Consider the following 21,622-nt stretch of genomic DNA (forward strand, 5'->3'; position numbering starts at 1 on the left):
AAATTCCCATATTTTAAACGCACGCCATGTTAAGGTGTATGGAGCAGCTGAATCGGTCCTTACACCATGGAATGGAATTATAATTATAAAATAAATACCAAACACAATGATACCATTGTAACAAAGCATATAGTAAATAATACTAATAATGGACATGGATGCTCGCTCTCGATGGAAAGCTGGCCGACGCGACTAGCCAATATTCATGTACATGCTATCAATCAATTTAGCGCAATAAATATGATTATCACAGCCCTCGTAGTTTGCGCCCAGAAACCCGCCTTGTGAAATTTCAGACATGTTTCCAAAGAGACTCCAACAAATGGCAGCCCTGGTAATTCCATTTATCTATTTGCTAAAGATTAAATTTTTTTTTATGATGCTGTAAGACATTCTCCTTGGGCACAAAAAAACAGGTCCCTCGGAGGTCCAGTTTCGGGGGTATTGATTTTTTTGTACAGTCCACAATTAGTGTACGATGTACGATAAAGTATTTTAGCTGTTGCTAGGCAACGGAGGTATGCATAGCAACCATTCATTTTTGTGTACATGCTAGCCACATTGTACACATTTCACCAAAGTTTCATCAAAATCAGACTCTTTCTCAAAGAGATATTCGCAATTAACCGTTTCTGAAATGTTCGACATGTACTTGCCCAAAACCTATCTCCTCCTACAAATATTTTTTGTTAGGGCTGCAAATTGGCATGAAGGGAGCGAGATAGATTGCGCACAGAACTCTAAGCTTCGATTTTTCGAATTTTTTTTTTATTTTTTGACCACTTTAAAGGGCCGTTGCTAGGGCCCGGGGTCCCATTTTCGAAAGCATATGATTCCCATATATATTGGTCCTACCTACCAAATTTCATTGGAATTGGTTGAGTGGTTTAGCCCCTAGGCTTGACCAAAGTTTCGCGGACAGACAGACAGATGGAAATGTCCAGAATAAGGGTGCTCTTAGAGCAGCCAATATTAACAATAAACCAATGTCACCCGCAGGGTGACCCATATCTTGCCAAAAGGTGATCACGTGTGACTTCTTTAAGGTCACACTGAGGTGAACAGAGCTGCTATCCACCAGGAGCGACTCCTTGAGGAATATCTGCCTACGAGAGATTCCGATGAGAATCGTTCTACAGAGTAACCATGAAAAATATGCGTTTGCCTCATAACATCACCAAATGACGTCATAATGTCTCAAGCTTGACATATCTAGAAAGCACTCATCGAGGTGTTCAATTTGAGGTACGACACGATATGGTTCCTCAAACTTGAAAATTTGACCTTGGGGTCAAATGTTTGACCTGAGGCGCTAACCATGAAAGTCAAGGCCAATCGCCACCAAAAATTAATCAGCTGAGCGCCAGACCATGAACTATATTCCCATGAAGTTTGAAGACGATCCGATCAAAATTACTCAAAAAATAAGGATTTCGTCGACTCCCCTGATTTGCGACAAAGTGACCTTGACCTTCAAAATTTTATGCGCTGAAAGGGACCTCTATAAGCCTCTGATATGCGGTTACAAAAATTTCCAATAATAACTGTGCTCTGCAGAATTTTTTATAAGTGATTACAGACAAACAAAAAATAAAATTTTCATGAAAAATCCGTTTTTTCGTCATGACGTCATCAAATGACGTCATCGTGTCAAACTTTTGACAGATCTGGAAAGCACTTATCAAGCGCTTTCATGTGAGGTATTACTCGATATGGTATCTAAGATTTCAAAATTTGACCTTGGAGTCAAATATGTTTGACAATCGGCGCTAACCATGAAGGTCAAGGCCAATCGCCACCAAAAATTAATCAGCTGAGCGCCAGACCATGAACTATATTCCCATGAAGTTTGAAGACGATCCGATCAAAATTACTCAAAAAATAAGGGTTTCGTCGACTCCCCTGATTTGCGACAAAGTGACCTTGACGTTTGACCTTGACCTTCAAAGTTTTGTGCGATGAAAGGGACCTCTATAGGCCTCTGATATGCGAAGTTACAAAAATTTCCAATGATAACTGTGCTCTGCAGAATCTTTTATACGTGATTACAGACAAACAAACAAACAAACAAAAAAAAATAGAAGCTGACTAACATATCTTGCAAAAACTTCGTTTTGGCAAGATAATAATAATAATAGTGTGATTTGGGAACAATAATAATGAACGGATAATCCTGCCCTAACCCAAGCACCTCTGGGGTTGGTGCAAAGGCAAGTTAATGCTCAAGCAGTATGGAAGGCAGGTATGCTATAAGGCACTGAATACCAATGAAAATTTGGTCCAATTGACCAATCAGCCCACTAGTGTTACTAAAAGGAGAAGCGTGTGTGTGTGTGTGTGTGTGTGTGTGTGTGTGTGTGTGTGTGTGTGTGTGTGTGTGTGTGTGTGTGTGTGTGTGTGTGTGTGTGTGTGTGTGTGTGTGTGTGTGTGTGTGTGTGTGTGTGTGTGTGTGTCTAATACGCTTTATTTTAAAGGGTTCCTAATGTTGTTGAATAATAAAAATTGTACTTTTGGAAAGCGAATAATCGATTTACTTGGAAGAAAAATTTGTGTCCGTTTAATCTCATTAAAATGCCTGTTTTAAAAGCCCGTTTTTCCAGAATGGAAGAAAAAGAAGAATCAGGATTTGGAGCTCTTCTGTAGCGGTTGCAACCAAGGGTACGACAGAAAGGAACCATTGAGAATAAAGGGTGATGGATACAGAAGGAGCACACTATATCATACATAGTAACACTCTCATCAATAGAAATATATGCAGTATAATAGTACACGGAAGGAGAACACAAACAACAACCAGAGACACGACGACAGCAGCAACAACTACGTCTTCTAAAATGTCCTATTTACCTCCACCACCGAAGGTGGAAGGAGGTTGTTTTCACCCCTGTCTGTCTGGTTGTTACTTGTCAAATCGAAGATTTTTCTTCAAGTATATTGGTCAGTGGATTTTGTTACTTGGCAAAAAAAATTTTTTGACAAGTATGTTGATCGCCTCCGCTTCTTTGTGTGTGTTTGTTTGTTTGTTTGTTACTTGGTGAAATCTTCGATTTTGTCAAGTATGTTGGTCTGTTCCGTTTGTTGGTTTGTTTGTTTGTTTGTCCGGTCATCTACAGCCCAAACGGCTGGACCAGTGGTTCTTAAATTTTTACACCTGATAGGCAATCCACCTGAGACGGTCCGCGTCCAAACCCCGTCTTAATCGGACTAAACGTCACACAACGTGAAAACACATTTTTGGACATAACTCAGTTGAAGCGACTTCCGGTTGACACCAAATTAAACTTTATTCAAATATCTAAATGATTACTAAATGCATCTTATTACAAATTACGCGTAGTTTTCGCAAGCGTATGACGTCAAAGTTTTGCCTATCGACGTCATTTAAAAAAAAATATTTACGCTCGTGTGCAGCCAAAACTACTGAAGCAATCATTCTCAAATTTTAACAAGTGATAGCCAATCTTGCTGAAATAGTCTGGGATCAAATCACGTCATAATCGCACTTAACGTCACGACGTTACGCCAAAAAAGGTGAAAACAAGCTTTTAAACATAACTCAGTAACCGGAAGTCGTAGCGACTTCCTGTTGACGCCAAAACAAACTTAAATGGAATATATAAATGTTTTAAAATGCATGTTAGCACAAATTATGCACAGTTTTCGCAAGCGTATGACGTCAAAGTTTTTAGCTATTGGTGTGATTTAAAAAAAAAATTCTATTCGTTCTACAGGTCACAATTCTTAACCGATTTGGATGAAATTTTAACAGCTGATAGAAATCCACAGTAAAAAAAGACATATGACTTTTGGTGATGTTCAAGATCAGGATCTGGATTCTGCATCACTTTATAGTATCGCCCATTATAAACCAATGGGTAATTTTGTGAATTACACATGCCTATTTCTCAAACAGTTATGCACTTATTATATTGAAACTTATACTGTCTATTTATGCATGTAATATTAACATGTGTACAAAGTTTGATCGAAATTGACCCAAGGTCAAGGTCAGGGTCACCCAAAACATGAAAAACACACATAAAATACATGTTTTTGTTTTACAACATATTTCAAACCTGATAACGGCATCGTAAAGCTGGTTGAAAAGCAATGTTCCTAGGTATTTTCAAATATTTTCTACGATCAGAATGAAGGCAACAAGCACCGATGATAAGTTGTTGAATGTCACATGGTGGCTTTAAATGAGTTGTGAAAATTTTCAATCTGCTGCCGTTACCATGACAACGCGCGCCTGATAATTGTTATTTGTGACGTTGCGTCATTTTATCAATGTACGAACAAATAAACACCACACATTCCATGACATTACAGCTTGGACCACCACACGGAAAGGTCAACGAATTCGCCAAGTCTCGTGCTTAGCATGATTTTTCATTTGTATGTCCGCTCGCCTCCAGCTCAAACCGCTCAACCGAGCGTTCTGAAATTTTCAGAGATTATTGTCACCGACCCTGCGACGGTCCAGCATTGAGGTTTCGTAAAATTCGGTCGACCAAAAAGGTCTCCATAGGCCAATAAGTCAATTTGAGCCAAATTTTCTAAAATCCTCAAATTTTATCCGATTGACTTGAAAGTTGAACAGGATTTGCATACCAGGTCACTGAATTCAACCACCTTCTACTTTTGAGGTTATCTTAGGACAAAAGGTCCACATAGGCCAGAAAGTCAACCCAAAATAGGCCAAATTTTACAATTGTTTCTAAAATTGTCAATTTTCATCCGATTGACTTGAAATTTGAAACCCATTTGCACATCAGGTCACTAAATTCAACCACCTATTAATTTTGAGATCAACTTAGGCCAAAAGGCCAATTTGGGCCAAATTTACAAAAACCCTCAATTTTCATCCAATTGACTTGAAATTTGAAGACCATTTGCATATCAGGTCACCAAATTCACCCACCTATTAATTTTGAGGTCAACATTGGCCAAAAGGTCAACATTGACCAGGTCAACCCAAAATAGGCCAAATTTTAAAATTGTTTCTAAAATTGTCAATTTTCATCCGATTGACTTGAAATTTGAAGACCATTTGCAAATCAGGTCACTGAATTCAACCACCCATTGATTTTGAGATCAACTTAGGCCAAAAGGCCAAATTTACAAAAATCCTCAATTTTCATCCGATTGACTTGAAATTTGAAGACCATTTACAGATGAGGTTGCTGAACTCTACCAATTAATCTGGAGGTGAATATTGGCCAAAAGGTCTGCAGAGGCCAATTTGGGCAAAATTTTCTAAAATCCTCAATTTTCATCCAATTGAGTTGAAATTTGAAAAGGATTTACATCTCAGGTCACTGAATTTAACCACCTATTATTTTTGTGGTCACCATAGGCCAGGGGTCGGGAACGTGTGGCTCGCGAGCCAGGTATGGCTCTTTTGATGATTGCATCTGGCTCGCAGATAAAATTGGAGTTTGAAACTTGGAAAGCCCAATATTTCTCGCAGAAGCTTTACCTATAGTTTGAATGGTGTCATGCTTCATTCACGTGCAGGGCTGAACTTGGCAGAAGGAGAGAAGAAAAAACACCTCCGAATTGTCTGAAGCGGTTTTTGTTTCGTCCAGTCATGCGGCCGACGCGAGTAGTGATTTCGGTTCCTCCAATGACGTGCCGCCGCCGAGACGCGTCACGGAATTCATCTCGACCAATCACGCGCCACCGCTGAGGCGACTCGTGATTTCGGTTCCTCCAATGACGTGCCGCCACCGAGACGCGTCACGGAATTCATCTCGACCAATCACGCGCCACCGCTGAGGCGACAGCATCCCAGAGTCGGCCGGCCGTGCCGCACCTCTCGAGTATGTCAGCCCGTGCGCAGGCCAGCCAGACTCACTTGGGTCAACATCTTCCTCTCTCTCATTTGCTCAAAGCTAACCCTTCGACGAAGAAGATGGCGAAAAGAAAAAAAGATGAGGAGTATCGTACATTTCAGGACGAATGGGCCGAAGAATTCGCCTTTGTGGAGAGAGCAGGTTCTGTGGTGTGTCTAATTTGCAATGACAAAATTGCATCGATGAAACGGTCGAATATAAAGCGGCACTTCGACACGTGCCATGCTACCTTTGCATCAAAATACCCTGTGGGAGACAGCAGAAAGAAAGCGTGCCAAGAGCTACTGAGCAGGGTACAAGCCAGCCAGCAGCAACTCCGCGTATGGACCCGGCAAGGTGACTATAATTCCGCTCGCTTTGCTGGATCTTTAGCAATAGTGAGGAACGGAAAACCATTCACAGATGGCGAGTATGCAAAAACGTTCATGCTGGATGTCGCCAATGAACTTTTTGATGATCTTCCGAACAAAGACAAGATAATCAAACGGATACAAGACATGCCTCTGTCGGCAAGAACTGTTCATGATCGTACCATCATGATGGCAAACCAAGTGGAGGAAACGCAAGTGAAGGACATAAATACAGCGCCGTTCTTTTCCCTGGCTTTGGATGAGTCAACAGACGTAAGCCATTTGTCGCAGTTCAGTGTGATTGCAAGATATGCTGCTGGTGATACACTGCGCGAAGAAAGTCTTGCTGTTCTGCCAATAAAAGGGTCCACAAGAGGTGAGTATTTATTCAAGTCTTTCATGGAGTTCGCTCAAGAAAAAAATCTACGAATGGATAAACTTATCTCGGTGTGTACTGATGGTGCTCCGTGTATGGTGGGGAAAAACAAAGGATTTGTGGCGCTTCTCCGTGAACATGAAAATAGACCCATCCTAAGTTTCCATTGCATTCTACACCAGGAGGCACTTTGTGCTCAGATGTGTGATGGGCAGCTTGGCGAAGTGATGTCGCTGGTCATTCGTGTGATCAACTTTATTGTTGCCCGAGCCTTAAATGCTCGCCAGTTTAAAACACTGCTGGATGAAGTTGGAAATAACTATCACGGTCTGCTTTTGCACAGCAATGTGCATTGGTTGTCAAGAGGGAAGGTGCTTAGCCGTTCTGCGGCTTGCCTGAACGAAATCCGGACTTTCCTTGAAATGAAAGGGATTGAGCATCCTGAGCTAGCCGAAACTGAGTGGCTCCTCAAGTTTTACTATCTCGTGGATATGACTGAACATCTGAACGAGCTCAACGTGAAAATGCAAGGCATTGGAAATACAGTGTTATCCCTTCAACAAGCCGTGTTTGCTTTTGAAAACAAGCTGGAGCTCTTTATCATGGATCTTGAAACAGGTCGTTTACTACATTTTGAAAAACTGAGACAATTTAAAGATGCATGCACAGCAAGTGAGCCCACTCAAAACCTTTGATCTCCACCAGTAAGCTGGCTTCACATCCAGTCTCCTACAGTCATTCAAAGCACGCTTTGGAGAATTTCGTGAGCACACTCGTCTTTTTAAGTTCATCACCCATCCAAACGACTGTTCACTGAACACAGCCGACCTGAGTTACATTCCTGGTGTCTCCGTCAGAGATTTTGAAGCAGAAGTGGCTGACCTGAAGGCCTCAGACATGTGGGTAAATAACTTCAAGTCACTGAATGAAGATATGGAAAGAATCGCACGACAGAAAGTGGAGTTGGCGAGCAAGCACATGTGAACAGAAATGAAAAAACTTCAACCCGAAGACGAGCTGATTATCAAAACTTGGAACGCGCTTCCTGTCACATACCACACACTGCAGCGTGTGAGTATTGCTGTATTGACCTTGTTTGGATCTACGTATGCATGTGAGCAGTCATTCTCACATCTTAAAAACATCAAGTCCAACCTACGATCACGTCTAACGAATGAAAGCCTCAACGCTTGCATGAAGCTTAACCTCACCAAGTACCAACCAGACTACAAAGCCATCAGCAAATCCATGCAGCACCAGAAGTCCCATTAATGGTGAGTATTATAACAACATTATTTAAAAGAATAAATTCAGAGGCTTATTATACTAACATTTAGTTGAATTCAGTCTTAAAATATATTATATGGCTCTCACTGAAATAGATTTCCAAATATTTTGCTTTAATGGCTCTCTGAGTCAAAAACGTTCCCGACCCCTGCCATAGGCTAAAAGCTCGAAATGGGCCAAAAGGCCAAATTTTCTAAAATCCTCAATTTTCAACCGATTGACTTTAAATTTGAACAGGAGTTACATAACAGGTTAATGAATTAAACCCGATATTTTTTATTTGTGGTCACCATAGGTGAAAAGGTCAACATAGATCAAAAGGTAAACAAAGGCCAACTTTCTAAAATCCTCAATTTTCATCCAATTGACTTGAAATTTGAAGAGCATTTTCAGGTCAGGTCACTGAATTCAACTTCCAATTAATTTTAAGGTCAAAAGGTCAACACAAGTCTAATTTCTAAAATTGATAGATAGGGCCAAAAACGAAATATATCACTATCTCAAAAGGTTGTGGATGAGTTATGACAAAACAAGGTGGCTGAGTTGGATAGGTGACAAGAACAAGCGGATTGGATTTTGGTTCAGATCTAGCCCATCAGTGGGATACAAAACGTGAACTGTTCCACCTGGCAGAGGTATGCGCTCTACCGACTGCCATTCTACTTTTTGCTGTTTTGCCGAGTTGTCACTCCATGAGTGATTTTTTATTACTTGCAAAATCGAAGATTTTTCAAGTATATTGGTCAGTCGATTTTGTCATTCTATCTGTCTGTCTGTCTGTTTGTCACTCTGTTTGTCACCTACAGGTCAGAATTTTCAACCGATGTTCACGAAACTTCATCACATGGTCGAGTTTGGCATGAGGAAGAAGCCCATTGTTTGTGAGGTCAATGTTTGCGAGGTCAAAAGTTCAAAAGGTCAACAACTTAGGTGAGATTTCCAAAATCCTCAATTTTCATCTCATTGACTTGAAATTTGAAGAGGATTTGCATTTCAAGTGACCGAATTCAACCACCAATTATTTTTCAGGTCAAATTTGTTTGATGGATTTCGCAAATATTGTGCTATGCAAGACATCTTTCTTTGTAACGAGCGAAAGTCAAAGATTTTTCAAATAAATTGGTTGGTTGCATGCGTTATTCTGCTTGTCTGTTTGTTTGTCAATCACCTTCAGGTCATAATTATAAACCGATCATCATGAAACTTTACCAAGTTGTAGAGGTAGTCTCAACTGAGAAGCCTATTTATTTTGAGATCAAAGGTTCTACAGACCAATCAGCCTTCTCCCAATCATCAGCAAGGTTATGGAATCCATCATCGCTTCAGACATTAAATCCTTCCTCTTCTCCAATGGCTTGATTTCCGATCATCAATTTGGTTTCAGACCAGGTCACTCTACCCTGGATATGCTGCTTCTGCTCTCCCAACAATGGATGGAGGTCCTCAATGCTGGACATGAAATCAGAGCCATATCCCTAGACATATCGTGTGCTTTTGACATGTATTGGCACCCTGCCCTGCTCACCAAACTCTCTTTCTATGGTATCCAAGGCCATCTCCACTCATGGTTCACAGATTCCTCTCCTGTCGCAGTCAACGTGTGGCCCTAAATGGAGTTCTTTCATCTCCTCCTCCTGTCCAGGCTGGAGTTCCTCAAGGCAGCGTTCTGGGCCCTGTTAATTTTCTGTTTTTCATCAACTAGTGCATGCCCGTACGTGCGTGGCCGTACGTGCGTGGCCGTACGTGCAAATAAAACAAAAACATTTCAAACCGCGTGCCAGAAACAACCACACAGGCTGCTCCTTCGCTCTCACGTGCCTGTACGTGCGTGCCCATACGTGCGTGGCCGTCCGTACAAAAAAAATTACTTACACCAGTATAGGATCGATAAGTGATTGTATAAAATGCAAAATGGATGTCCGTTTCGTTCTTCATCAGTTTCAGCTGCACGACGCCTTGTCACGCGCGTAGCGTCGCGTGTCGCGTCGCGTGTCATGCGAGCAGCTCATGCTTCGTTAGATTCCATTACGCGTGCACGACGCGCAGCTTCGTTCCTTCGCTGTCATTAACGACGACTGGATTGGGGCATTGCGTTTAAGAAAATCGAGAAAGAAATCGAGAAAGTACAGAAATCGAGAAAGAAAGAATACAGTAAGTCGATAAATCGAGGAAAAAAAAAATCGAGAAAGAATACAGTAAGTCTTCACTATCCGGAAGTCCGGAAGTTAAGTCCTCACTGTCCGGAAGTTCACATATTGCAGTTACGATTATTCGCAATTTAGTTTAATGGCCAATTATTCAATTAGAGCCAACGTATTTTGCCTTTTCGCAATGTCATCGCAAGGAAAAACACAAAGAGAAGAGAAGAGAGAGAGAGAAAAAAAAGTACGTGCAAAAAAAAACGAAAAAAAAAACTTTCAAACAACTACACAGGCCGTTCCTATGCTCTCGTAAACGACAACTGGATTGTGGCATTGTGTTTATCTATAAATGCACAGAAGAAATCGAGAAATTATTAGAATACACTCAGTCATTACTATCCGGAAGTCCGTACGTTGTTTCCTGTAATGGGGAACTCGACTGAGGATCTCTTCCCCATCGGCCATGCCTACGCAACAACGTGTCCTGTCATTGGTTGCGAAATAAATGGCCATAACTTGGGAAGCACTTGTCCGATTAATATCAAACCTTGAAAAGGCACATCCACAGGGCCCCAGCAATATACCTGGCAAGTTTTAATTAGATCAGACCAGTGGTTGTTGAGAAACAGCGGTCACAGACACACACACACACACACACACACACACACACACACACACACACACACACACACACACACACACACACACACACACACACACACACACACACACACACACACTGCTGGAATTATAGATAGACTAGTGTGTGCCCGTAGGTGCGTGGCCGTAAGTGCGTGGCCGTACGCGCAAACCAAAAAAAATAAAAAAAATTCAAACTGCGTGCCAGAAACAACAACCACACAGGCCGTTCCTTCGCTCTCACGTGCCCGTACGTGCATGACCGTACATGCGTGACCGTAGTGCGTGACCGTACATACAAAAAAAACAACTTTCAAACCGCGTGCCAGAAACAACAACCACACAGGCCGTTCCTTCGCTCTCGCGTGCCCATATGTGCGTGGCTGTACATGCAAAAAAAACAACTTTCAAACAACCACACAGGCCATTCCTTCGCTCTCATAAACGACGACTGGATTGGGGCATTGTGTTTATCTATAAATGCGGATAAGAAATCGAGAAATTATTGGGATACAGTAAGTCATCACTATCCGGAAGTAGTGCATGCCCATAAGGAATGTTCACATCATTCCACGAATTATTGCTTTCTTGAAGTAACAACTGCTGTGATACTTACACACACAGACTTAATTAAAATCAAGTTTACCTCCCTGTCTTTGCTAGCCATGACATTCACTGCCTTTGACCATTGCCACTCCTATGCCATGGTGAGGCGACAGGGTAGGATTTGTAGGAGACCTGAACGTACAGTGTTATTCGGTGTTCCACGTTCGAATTGTTTTAGTTTGAAAATAGTAAAAAATAAATAAATAAATAAATAAAAGTTTGCAAAGCATACCACCAAATTGAGATGCATTTCGTTGGCAAGCATGTTGAGTCGAGCTGAATTCCTTAACCCTTCCAAAGGCCATACCATTTTGACAATTGGAAACAAAAAAAAGTTGTGCACTTTTTGTTAAATTATTTTCGGAACAATTTTTCTTCAATAAATAAATAATAATAAAAATTGTCTCCATGTACACACCTTTATCTCGTTAGCACCTCTTCATAAACAACATTGCTGAGGAAACGGTGCTTCTTTGTTTCCTCGTCCAGGGCAAGAATGCGGAGGCTGCTGGATCTGCCAACGTTTTGATAAATTATTAGTTTTAATGGCCAATTATTCAATTAGCGCCAACGTATTTTGCCTTTTTGCAAGGAAAAAACACAAAGAGAAGAGAAGAGAAAAAAACCCATAATGGCGAACGCAGCTGAGGTTCTGTTCCCCATCAGCCACGCCTACGCAGCAACGTTTCCTGTCATTGGTTGGTAAATAAATGGCCGCAGCAACATGTCCTGTCATTGGTTGGTAAATAAATGGCCGCAGCAACATGTCCTGTCATTGGTTGGTAAATAAATGGCCATTACTTGGGAATCACTTGTCCGATTAATATCAAACCTTGAAAAGGCACATACTCAGGTACCCAGCAATATACCTGGCAAGTTTCAATTAGATCGGACCAGTGGTTGTGTGGAAACAGCAGTCACAGACAAACACACACAAACACACACACACACACACACACACACACACACACACACACACACACACACACACACACACACACACACACACACACACACACACACACACACACACACACACACACACATACACCAATGAAGAAGAGTTAATGAGAAGAAAGAGGAGAGGTTGCTATGGATACATAAAATTGTCCATTTCGTTGAGATTAAAATTGACAATCGTAATCAAAGCCCCAAACCCACCTTCTTCAAATTCCCTGCTTTCCTTCCTGAAAGTCTCTGCAATGTCCATATTGAAAACCCCATGTTCCCCCACCCCATCCCTCTCCCTTCCACAGATCTCCTCACATCTCTGTTCCCCACTGTTGTGTCCTTCCCATTCCCACCCCTCTTGTCTCATGCCCCCCCCCCCCTCTGTGTGTTGTGTGTTAGCTCTCATATGAGCCTCGACAAAGTAACAAAAAACAAAAAACAAACAAACAAACAAAAAAATGGTCATCTTCAGGTCATATTTCTAAAATCATCATTTTTCAGCTGATTGACTTGAAAGTTGAACAGGATTTGCATATTGTGTCAATGAATTGGGAAACTATTTATGGTCAAAAGGTCAAAGGTCAACTCAAGGCCAAACTTCCAAAATCATCCATTTTCCACTGAAAAAACCATCAATTTTGATCCTATTTACTTTGCAATTAAACAGCAATTGCATTGTCTAACACTGAATTGGGAAAACAACTAATTTTGAGGTCAAAATGTCAAAGGTCATCTCAACATCAAGCTTCTAAAATCATCAAATTTAATTTGAAAAATCGTCAATTTTCATCCGATTAACCTGAAAATTAAGCAGCAATTGCATATTGTATCACTAAAATTGGTAACCAACTATTTTTGAGGTCAAAAGGTCAAAGGTCAAACTTCTAAAATCAATTTCATTTTGCAAAATAATCAATGTTTATCCGATTAACCTGAGTTTTGATTACGGTTGTCAATTTTAATCTCAACGAAATGGACAATTTTATGTATCCAGAGCAACCTTTGGAGAGGGGGAGAGATCTTGCAAGTATCTTGCTCTGCACGACATCTTTTTCTTGTTGGGTGGTTGCTAGACTACCGTTATTCTCAGGTTTTCCGTCTGTCTGTATGTATGTTATGGACAGCTCTGGAGGCCACAGGAGTCAACCGATTTTGATGAAACTTGACTGGTAGGTTTAAACCTGGATCGAGTTGTATGCTTTTGAGCACCGTTGCTATGGACGCCACCGTTGCCGAGCAACGGGACTTCAAAATTTTTGAAAAAAATCCGAAAAATATTTATATATATATACTTTTTCGAAAATCAAAAATCGGCTTCTGCGCTTTTATGCACACTATAATCAACCTTTGTTAAAAAATTTCAGCCCAATCCGTCAAAAACTGTATGACTAGTATGCAATTATATAGCGACCACCCATATCGCCTACCGGCTTGTTTGTTTGTTTGTCTGTCAATCACCTATGGGTTGCAATTTTAAACCAATCTTCACGAAACTTCACCACTTGATATAATTTGTCGAAAGCAAGAATCAACTTGTTTTTGAGGTTAAAAGGTCAACATAGGCCAAAGGTCAACAAATTTGTCAAATATCTAAAATACTCAATTTTTATCCGATTGACTACAAATTTGAACAGGATTTTCATATCAGCTTACTGAATTTAATCTCCTATTATTTTTGAGGTCAATATTGGCCAAAAGCTCAACATAGGCAAAAGGTCAACAACCTCGGTGAGATTTCTAAAATCCTCAATTTTCATCCCATTGACTTGAAATTTGAAGAGGATTTGGTCATTCAACTCAACCACCAATTATTGTTGAGGTTAAACTTGTTTTATGGATTTTGCAAGTATCGTGCTCTGCATGACATCTTTTTCTTGTTTGTTTGTCTGTCTGTTTGTGTGCAGGATATCTCAAAAAGTTGTGCATGGATCTGGATGAAATTTGGTGGGCAGGTTGGGGGTGTGACGAGGACGAACTGATTAGATTTTGGTGAAGATCCGGATCAGCTACTAGAATTTTTTTCGTGATTCTTCACCATTGGGGCCAAAAACGGTATACAGCACGATATCTCAAAAAGTTGTCGACAGATTCAGATGAAACTTGATGGACATGGTAGGTGTGTGACAAGGAAGAATTGATTCCATTTGGGTTAAGATCGAGATCCTGATCTGATAATTTATTCAGTGATTCATCACCATTTTGAGATAAATCTAAACTGATTATATATATATATATATATATATATATATATATATATATATATATATATATATATATATATATATATATATATATATATATATATATCACAATGTCTCAAAAAAGTTATGGACAGATTCAGATGAAACTTGGTGGACATGTTGGGTGTATGACAAGGCCGAATTGATTCGATTTTGGTGAAGTTCCGAATCTGGATCTGGATACAAGAATTTTATTTTTTTTAAATGATTCTTTACTATTGAGAAATTTGGCCAAAAGCGATATATATATAGCTTGATATTTCAAATATATATTTGGCCCGATATGTTTGCGTGGATCAGGCATTGCAAACGAGAGGTATGCTCGCTCCCGAGTTCCCTTCCGGTGTCGCATATTTCACTTCATTTTCCATCATCATTGGGATTCACAGATACACATTTAATACGTGTGTGAAGTGCAAGATGCTGTCTTTCAATCAAACCTGTCAACGAAGTGATGGTAGTTATGGTTATAATGTAGAGTAGACGAAAAGTCACACACTTGCTGTACTTGAAGGAGATAATGGGGGAGGGGGGGTGTTGTCAAAGTTTGATGTTGAAAGGACCTTTGACATTTTTACCTCAAAAATAGTTGTTTTCCCAATTCAGTGATGGGTTGGAGTTGCAAAGGTTTCCAACCAGACTATCAAGGAAGAGTCAGAACCCCATTCAACGTGAAATTTATGTAGTACAGTGTTATTGGTGAATGATGATAAATTATCGAATCTGTGTCGTCTTTGTTACTTTTCTAAATGGTGATCGAGTTTCCAAGGCACCCCTGACAGGTTTATGAAGTGCGTATCGAATATCAAATATTTGCATGTCAGGGGAATAACCCCCCCCCCCCCCCGCCCACCCAGCATTGCGCAAACTTAAAGTCAAGGTGTTCCCCTCATACAGCACAGTGAAGGAGTCCTCTGATGAATTCAAGCATGGCAGATGCAGCACAGGATGAGCCTAGGTCAGGATGATCAACTGAGGTGACATCGATGAATGCTGTTCATGACATAGTTATGGTAGTTAGGCACATTGCCAAATAGGCAATTAGCCTGTGTCAATGGCATAATCAAAACATTATTTGAACCAATGTTTGCATGCAAAACGAAAACTGAATTAGAATGACACTCGGTAGAGCGCATACCTCCACCAGGCTGAAAGGCCGGATCTCGATTCGGTCCTGAACTAAAATCGAATCGGCTTGTTCTTGTCACCTAATCAACTCATCCACCCAGTTTTGTTATAACTCGTGCACAACCTTTTGAGATATCATGCTATATGTCGCCTTTAGCCCCATCTCTCAATGGAGAAGAATCACGAAAAAAAATTCGTATCTGGATACGATTTGGATCTTCACCAAAATCGAACCAATTCATCCTTATCACATATCCTCCCTGTCCACCAAGTTTTGTCCGAATATGTCCACAACCGTTTGAGATATCCTGTTCACAGACAAACAGCCAGGGGTGAAAACAATCTCCATCCACCTTTGGTGGCAGAGGTAAAAATGTCTCAAACCACAAGTTCTCCATGCCCACCATCCACCCCAACTGTTTCCCACAGCAAGGGCATGGCATCTGTTTACTGGAACTTGAAAAGGTGTAAAATTGATCGACTAAATGCAGAGGCTTGAATATTAATGTCCAGTATTATGCAAATGACGCACTAATTTTGAGAATAAACTAGATGGTAGTCATAGAATACTTACCCTGCGCAGTCTTGAGAAAGACTTGGTACAAGCCAACTCTTCCGTTTTTTTAAAGGTCCTTTTTTTCTTTGATCCAATAAAGTATCAGACCAGTGACCGATGATGTCACTTTTATCAAACTTTATTTCCCATGGGTAGTTGATCAATTTGTTAAAGTTTTGCATTGATCAGTTAACGGTTTCAACAATTGTAGAGAATTTTTTTCATACTGACCGGAACAAGCGTTGCACTTGTCGAATTATGACGTCATAATGAAGGAACCAATGACATCACCATCAACACATCTTATTTGCCATGGGGAATACTTGACAATGAGCCATGTTTCAATGTTTTCCATGGAGCGGTTTTGGAGATATCAAGGTGCAAAGTTTTTTTTTTTCCAAGATGGCGCCTGTACCACGTGACCTATGACGTTATAATTGTCACTTTAAATTCCTCCAGGAGGAGGCACATCTATCATCAAAATTTCATGGCAATCGGACCAACAATTGCAGATAAATGTTTTTTCATTCTGACTGGATCAAGCATTGCACTTGTTGAATTATGACGTCAAAATGAAGGCACCGATGATATCATCATTAACAATTCTTATTCCCAATCGGGAGTATTTGACTTTTTTGTGTAAATGTGTAAAAATTTTCCTTGGTATGGTTAGGAAGATATAGTGCAAAGTTTTTCGGTTTTTCTTAGATGGTGTCTAAACCACGTGACCTATGACGACATCATATGTATGACTACAAAATAATACAGGAGAAGGCGCATTAAAGTGTAAAATTTCGTTTCCATCAGACCAACAATTGCAGAGATATTTGTTTTCATACTGACCGGATCAACCATTCCAATTGTCAAATTATGACGTCATAATGAGGGCACCAATGACATCATTAACATATTTTATTCCACATGGGGAGTACTTGACAATGAGCCATGTTTCAATTTTTTTCCATGAGCTGTTTCAGAGGTATGAGGGCACAAAGTTTTTCGATTTTTCCAAGATGACGCCTGTACCACGTGACCTATGACATCATAATCATTATAAATTCTTACAGGAGGAGTTGCATCTATGGTCAAAATTTCGTGTCAATTGGACCAACAGCTGTAAAGAAAAATAATTAATTACTTATCAAATCAAGAAAACGTGCTTGACGAATGACGTCATAATGAAGAAATCCATGATATTGTCATGAACGTGTCTTATTCCCCATGGGGACAACTTGACAATGGGCCATATGTAAATTTTTGCTGTGGAGTGGTTTCGGAGATAGAGTCGCAAATTTTTTTTCGTTTTTTCCCAAGATGGCACCTGTACCACACGTAACCTATGACGTCATAATTATCATTTTAAATTCCTGCAGCAGGAGGTGCACCTACTTGAAAAATGTTGTGTCAATCAGATTAATGGTTAGTGAGAAAATGGATTTTAAAAATGCAGACACGCACGTACGGCACACGGACACAAACGATGAAAAAACATTGAGGAAAGCTCACAAGTGGAGTCAGGATTTTCCACGACAATGCACCTGCACATTCCGCCCAGGTGAATGCTGCGAAGGATTGTGGCTTTTTGAATTGTTTCACATCCCTGATCTGTTTACCTGATCTAGCTCCGACCTCTTCCTTTTTATCAGACTGAGATCTGAGCACATGAGAAAGAAATTCGGCTCAACTGACCCCCCTTGTACATGGATGACATAAAACTTTTCACACCATTGATTCCATTGTTTCTCATGGAGCATGTGTCGATGGTTTGCATCATTTGCTATGAGCACTGATGCAGTGCCCCCTGTAGGTTAGAGCGATGATTTGTAATTTGTTCAAGGTGCAGGTGATATTCGGGCGATATTGCGTGCGTGTGTGTGTTTAGGCGACAACTCGCCTACTTTTAATGAAAGACACTGTTGGATATTTAACATCCATTAACTGCAGGTGATGGACGGGACGCCCAGTGTAACGTCCACCTGAGCGACAGCACCCATTCATGGATCACACAGCCTGTGAAACACCAGGATGGCCGTTTAGAGCTGGGCCGAGATTCAAACGCAGGCTCGACAGCTCACACCAAATGATAAAAAAACGAACACAATTACAACTGGTATAACAATACTCCAACGAGATTAAAATGGAATTTGGACTTGATAAGTCACCTAAATACACATTGACTTAGCAGATGGGAAAACAAGCATAAATAACTTAAACATAAAACTAGAACGGCACTCTTCAACGTCATGATGCCGATATGCCTCCGCCCACATTATTACATCATCATACATACTTGTCCCAAGTTTGATTTAAATCCCCTTCAGCTGTTCTCAGGTATCACGTTTTTACCTGACATGACCTCTGACCTTTGACATCTTGACCCCAAAATTTAATGAGTTTATCTTGTCATCATTTCAGATACTTGTACGAAGTTTGACTTCGATCCATTCAGCAGTTCGTAAGTTATCGCGGTAACGAAAACCTATCACGGAATCTGACCTTTGTTCTTTGACCTCTTGATGCCGAAATTCAATTAGTTCATCTTTGCATCATGATATGTAATTACCAAGTTTTGTCAAAATCCAATCACTGGTTCACAAGTTCGTGTGGGAACAAAATTTTCACCTCATGGGACCTCTGGCATTTGACCTCTTCACCCCCATAATCTAATCAGTTTATCTTTTCGTGATTATAAATACTTGTACAAAGTTCGAATGAGATCCCTTCAGCCATTCCAAAGTTATCGCATTACCAAAAACCCATCAGGACGCAAGGACGGACGGAAGAACAACCCAAAATCATAATGCCTCCGGCGACTTCGTTCACAGAGGCAGAAAAAACACTTTAGAACTATACTATCTTCCATACTAATAGATGTCAGTGTGTGTGTGTGTGTGTGTGTGTGTGTGTATGTGTGTGTGTGTGTGTGTGTGTGTGTGTGTGTGTGTGTGTGTGTGTGTGTGTGTGTGTGTGTGTGTCCTCCATAACTCCAAAACCATGAAACCTAGCAGCCTGGAACTTTGCATGCATACTAAGAGAACCCCAAGGGTGTGCGTGAGTGAAAATTGGGTGTTTGGGTTAGTTAAAACATCCCTTTTGAAGATAATTAACAGCCTTATTTAATTATATCCTTCATCAGGCAAACCTCGGCCCCCTCGTTGTCTGGGGTCTTAAGGCGTATCCTGGGGAACCACACTGGGGTCTGAAGCCACCATGTTTTTTGGCCTGCTCAACCATGCCTTGACATGGAGCAAGCCGCAACTATTCTTTTTCAGTTTCCTCCCTCATATTATCGAATCATAGCTGTTCATCATAGCTACGAATCGCTGGATACATTGCAATGCTTAAAATGCCCAGAAACACCAGCGTTAATTTCCGCACATGCCGTAACCTCGAGAATCTCTTAAACCAAGCTAAATTACAAAATTTAAGCTCCATAATTGAAATTAGCAGCAGTTCCGACACGAAATTTTTTTTTGTTCAATTTGGACATTATTTGGACATGACTATATAAACCCAGGAAGAGGGAAAGAGCAGTCACTTCATGTCGAGCTGTCTTGCTCGATGCACCTTTCCGAGACTCGGGAATTTTGGGGCTCGTGTCTTTGCAAGCTGGCTTGGTGGTCTTCACACGCTTCCTGGTCCTCCTTTCTCTCCTGCCTTCTTTGGTGGGTCAAGTCTCGTGGAGCACAGTTTCAGTATCCCTCCATATCTATTTCCTAGCACGTACAGGTGTATCGATGGAGGTTTATTGGACGCTTTCTGCCTTTCTACTCACCTGTGCGTTATTTTTGTGTGCTAACTCCTTAGTGCTTGTGGCTTTCTCTCCTTTGTGTTTGTGTCTGATGCATGTACATAGAGAAATACACGTTCTGACCCCCATGGACCATTATGCCATGGAGTGACATTGAGGATAATCTCTCAAGGTACATTACCTGCACATCAAACACTCTGATTGGTTCACGTCTCCAGCAGCCTCTGACAGTGCAGCCTCGCACCGGCCTTCTCGTGGCGGGGTTGTTCTCACCAACCGGTGTGGAGGTGAGAGGCGAATCGCTGGCGCTTCATCACCAGGTGTGTGTTCAGTTCCCAAGTTTCTCGTGTAGCGCTCGGCGAGTGGCTTAAGCACTCCAGTCAAACCCGTTGCGAAGGAACGGCTGGCTTGGCAAGCACGAGCTTGCTGAACACATGCCTCCCGCTCCAGACCGATCAAGGTGTGAATTGTTGAGTGGAATTGAAGGGAAACATTAGATTTTTAATCGATCGTACTTTCCATACAATTCTTCTTCTTCTTCTTCTTCAACAGCTGAGCATAATAACGGTTGAAGCGATTACAATGATTCTAATTTTGAACACGAAGAAGTGACATTGTCTCTGGGCATTATGCTAAGTTTAATTCATCATGTAAGTTTGTAGGGCGTGTACATCATCCAAGTAATATGCGCTATAATCGCATGGTCATGTCACATGTAGCAAAGGTTCAATTCCCTCCGTTGAATGGTTTTCCATGTACGCTCTTAACAAAATGCAGACATGTACGTAGGTGACCGATTGCTTAACCCCGCTTTTAGATGCGTGTGGGGTAAAAATAAAAAAATTCTGATTCTGTGGACCTTCAATGTGGTGGTTCAAGCAGTAACATTTATTATTCATCAACAGCAGGGACCCTTGAGAAGGAAACGGAAGGAGCATATCAAATTATATCATAATGTTTTGTGAATCTATATAAACCAGTGCGTGCCCGAACGTGCGAAAAAAAAAGAAGAAATTGTGACGTCATAGCACCGTTTCCTGTCATTGGTTTGGTAAATAAATGGCCATAACTTGGGAGCCACTTGTCAGATTAATATCAAACATTAAAAAGGCACATACTCAGGTCCCAGGAATATACCTGGCAAGTTTCAATTAGATCGGACCAGTGGTTGTCGAGAAACAGCAGTCACAGACAGACACACAGAGATTGCTGGAATAGATAGACTAGTACGTGCCCGTATGTGCAAAAAAACAAACAAAAGAAAAACGTTCAAACCGCGAGCCAGAAACAACAACCATACAGGCCGTTCCTTCGCTCTTGTGTGCCCGTACGTGCAACCCCCCCCCCAAAAAACGTTCAAACCGCGAGCCAGAAACAACAACCACACAGGCCGTTCCTTCACTCTTGCATTCCCGTACGTGCAACCCCCCCCCCCCCAAAAAAAAAACGTTCAAACCGTGAGCCAGAAATAACCACACAGGCCGTTCCTTCGCTCTCGCGTGCCCGTACGTGCAACCCCCCCAAAAAAAAAAACGTTCAAACCGTGAGCCAGAAATAACCACACAGGCCGTTCCTTCGCTTTCGCATTCCCGTACGTGTAACCCCCCCCCCCCACCCCCAAAAAAACTTTAAAATCGCGAGCCAGAAACAACCACACAGGCCTTTCCTTCGCTCTCATAAACGACGATTGGATTGGAGCATTGTGTTTATCTATAAATGCGGATAAGACATCGAGAAAT

General features: G+C 41.1%; 1 long non-coding RNA gene and 1 pseudogene across 2 annotated transcripts in view; one reads left to right on the plus strand and one right to left on the minus strand.

Annotated features, from left to right (window-relative positions):
• The window catches only part of LOC147020333 (protein FAM200C-like), a 46,996-nt pseudogene that overhangs the window by 13,654 nt on the left and 11,720 nt on the right, over nt 1–21,622 (minus strand). The window lies entirely within an intron of this gene.
• Nucleotides 6,801–9,010, plus strand: LOC147020334 (uncharacterized). The gene is made up of 2 exons (XR_015061767.1): nt 6,801–7,858; nt 8,678–9,010. It is a non-coding gene; the product is annotated as an uncharacterized LOC147020334 (long non-coding RNA).

Source organism: Eptatretus burgeri, chromosome 9 (assembly GCF_056783735.1).
Source record: "Eptatretus burgeri isolate ZD-2024b chromosome 9, Ebu_testis_v1, whole genome shotgun sequence".
Classification (NCBI taxonomy): domain Eukaryota; kingdom Metazoa; phylum Chordata; class Myxini; order Myxiniformes; family Myxinidae; genus Eptatretus; species Eptatretus burgeri.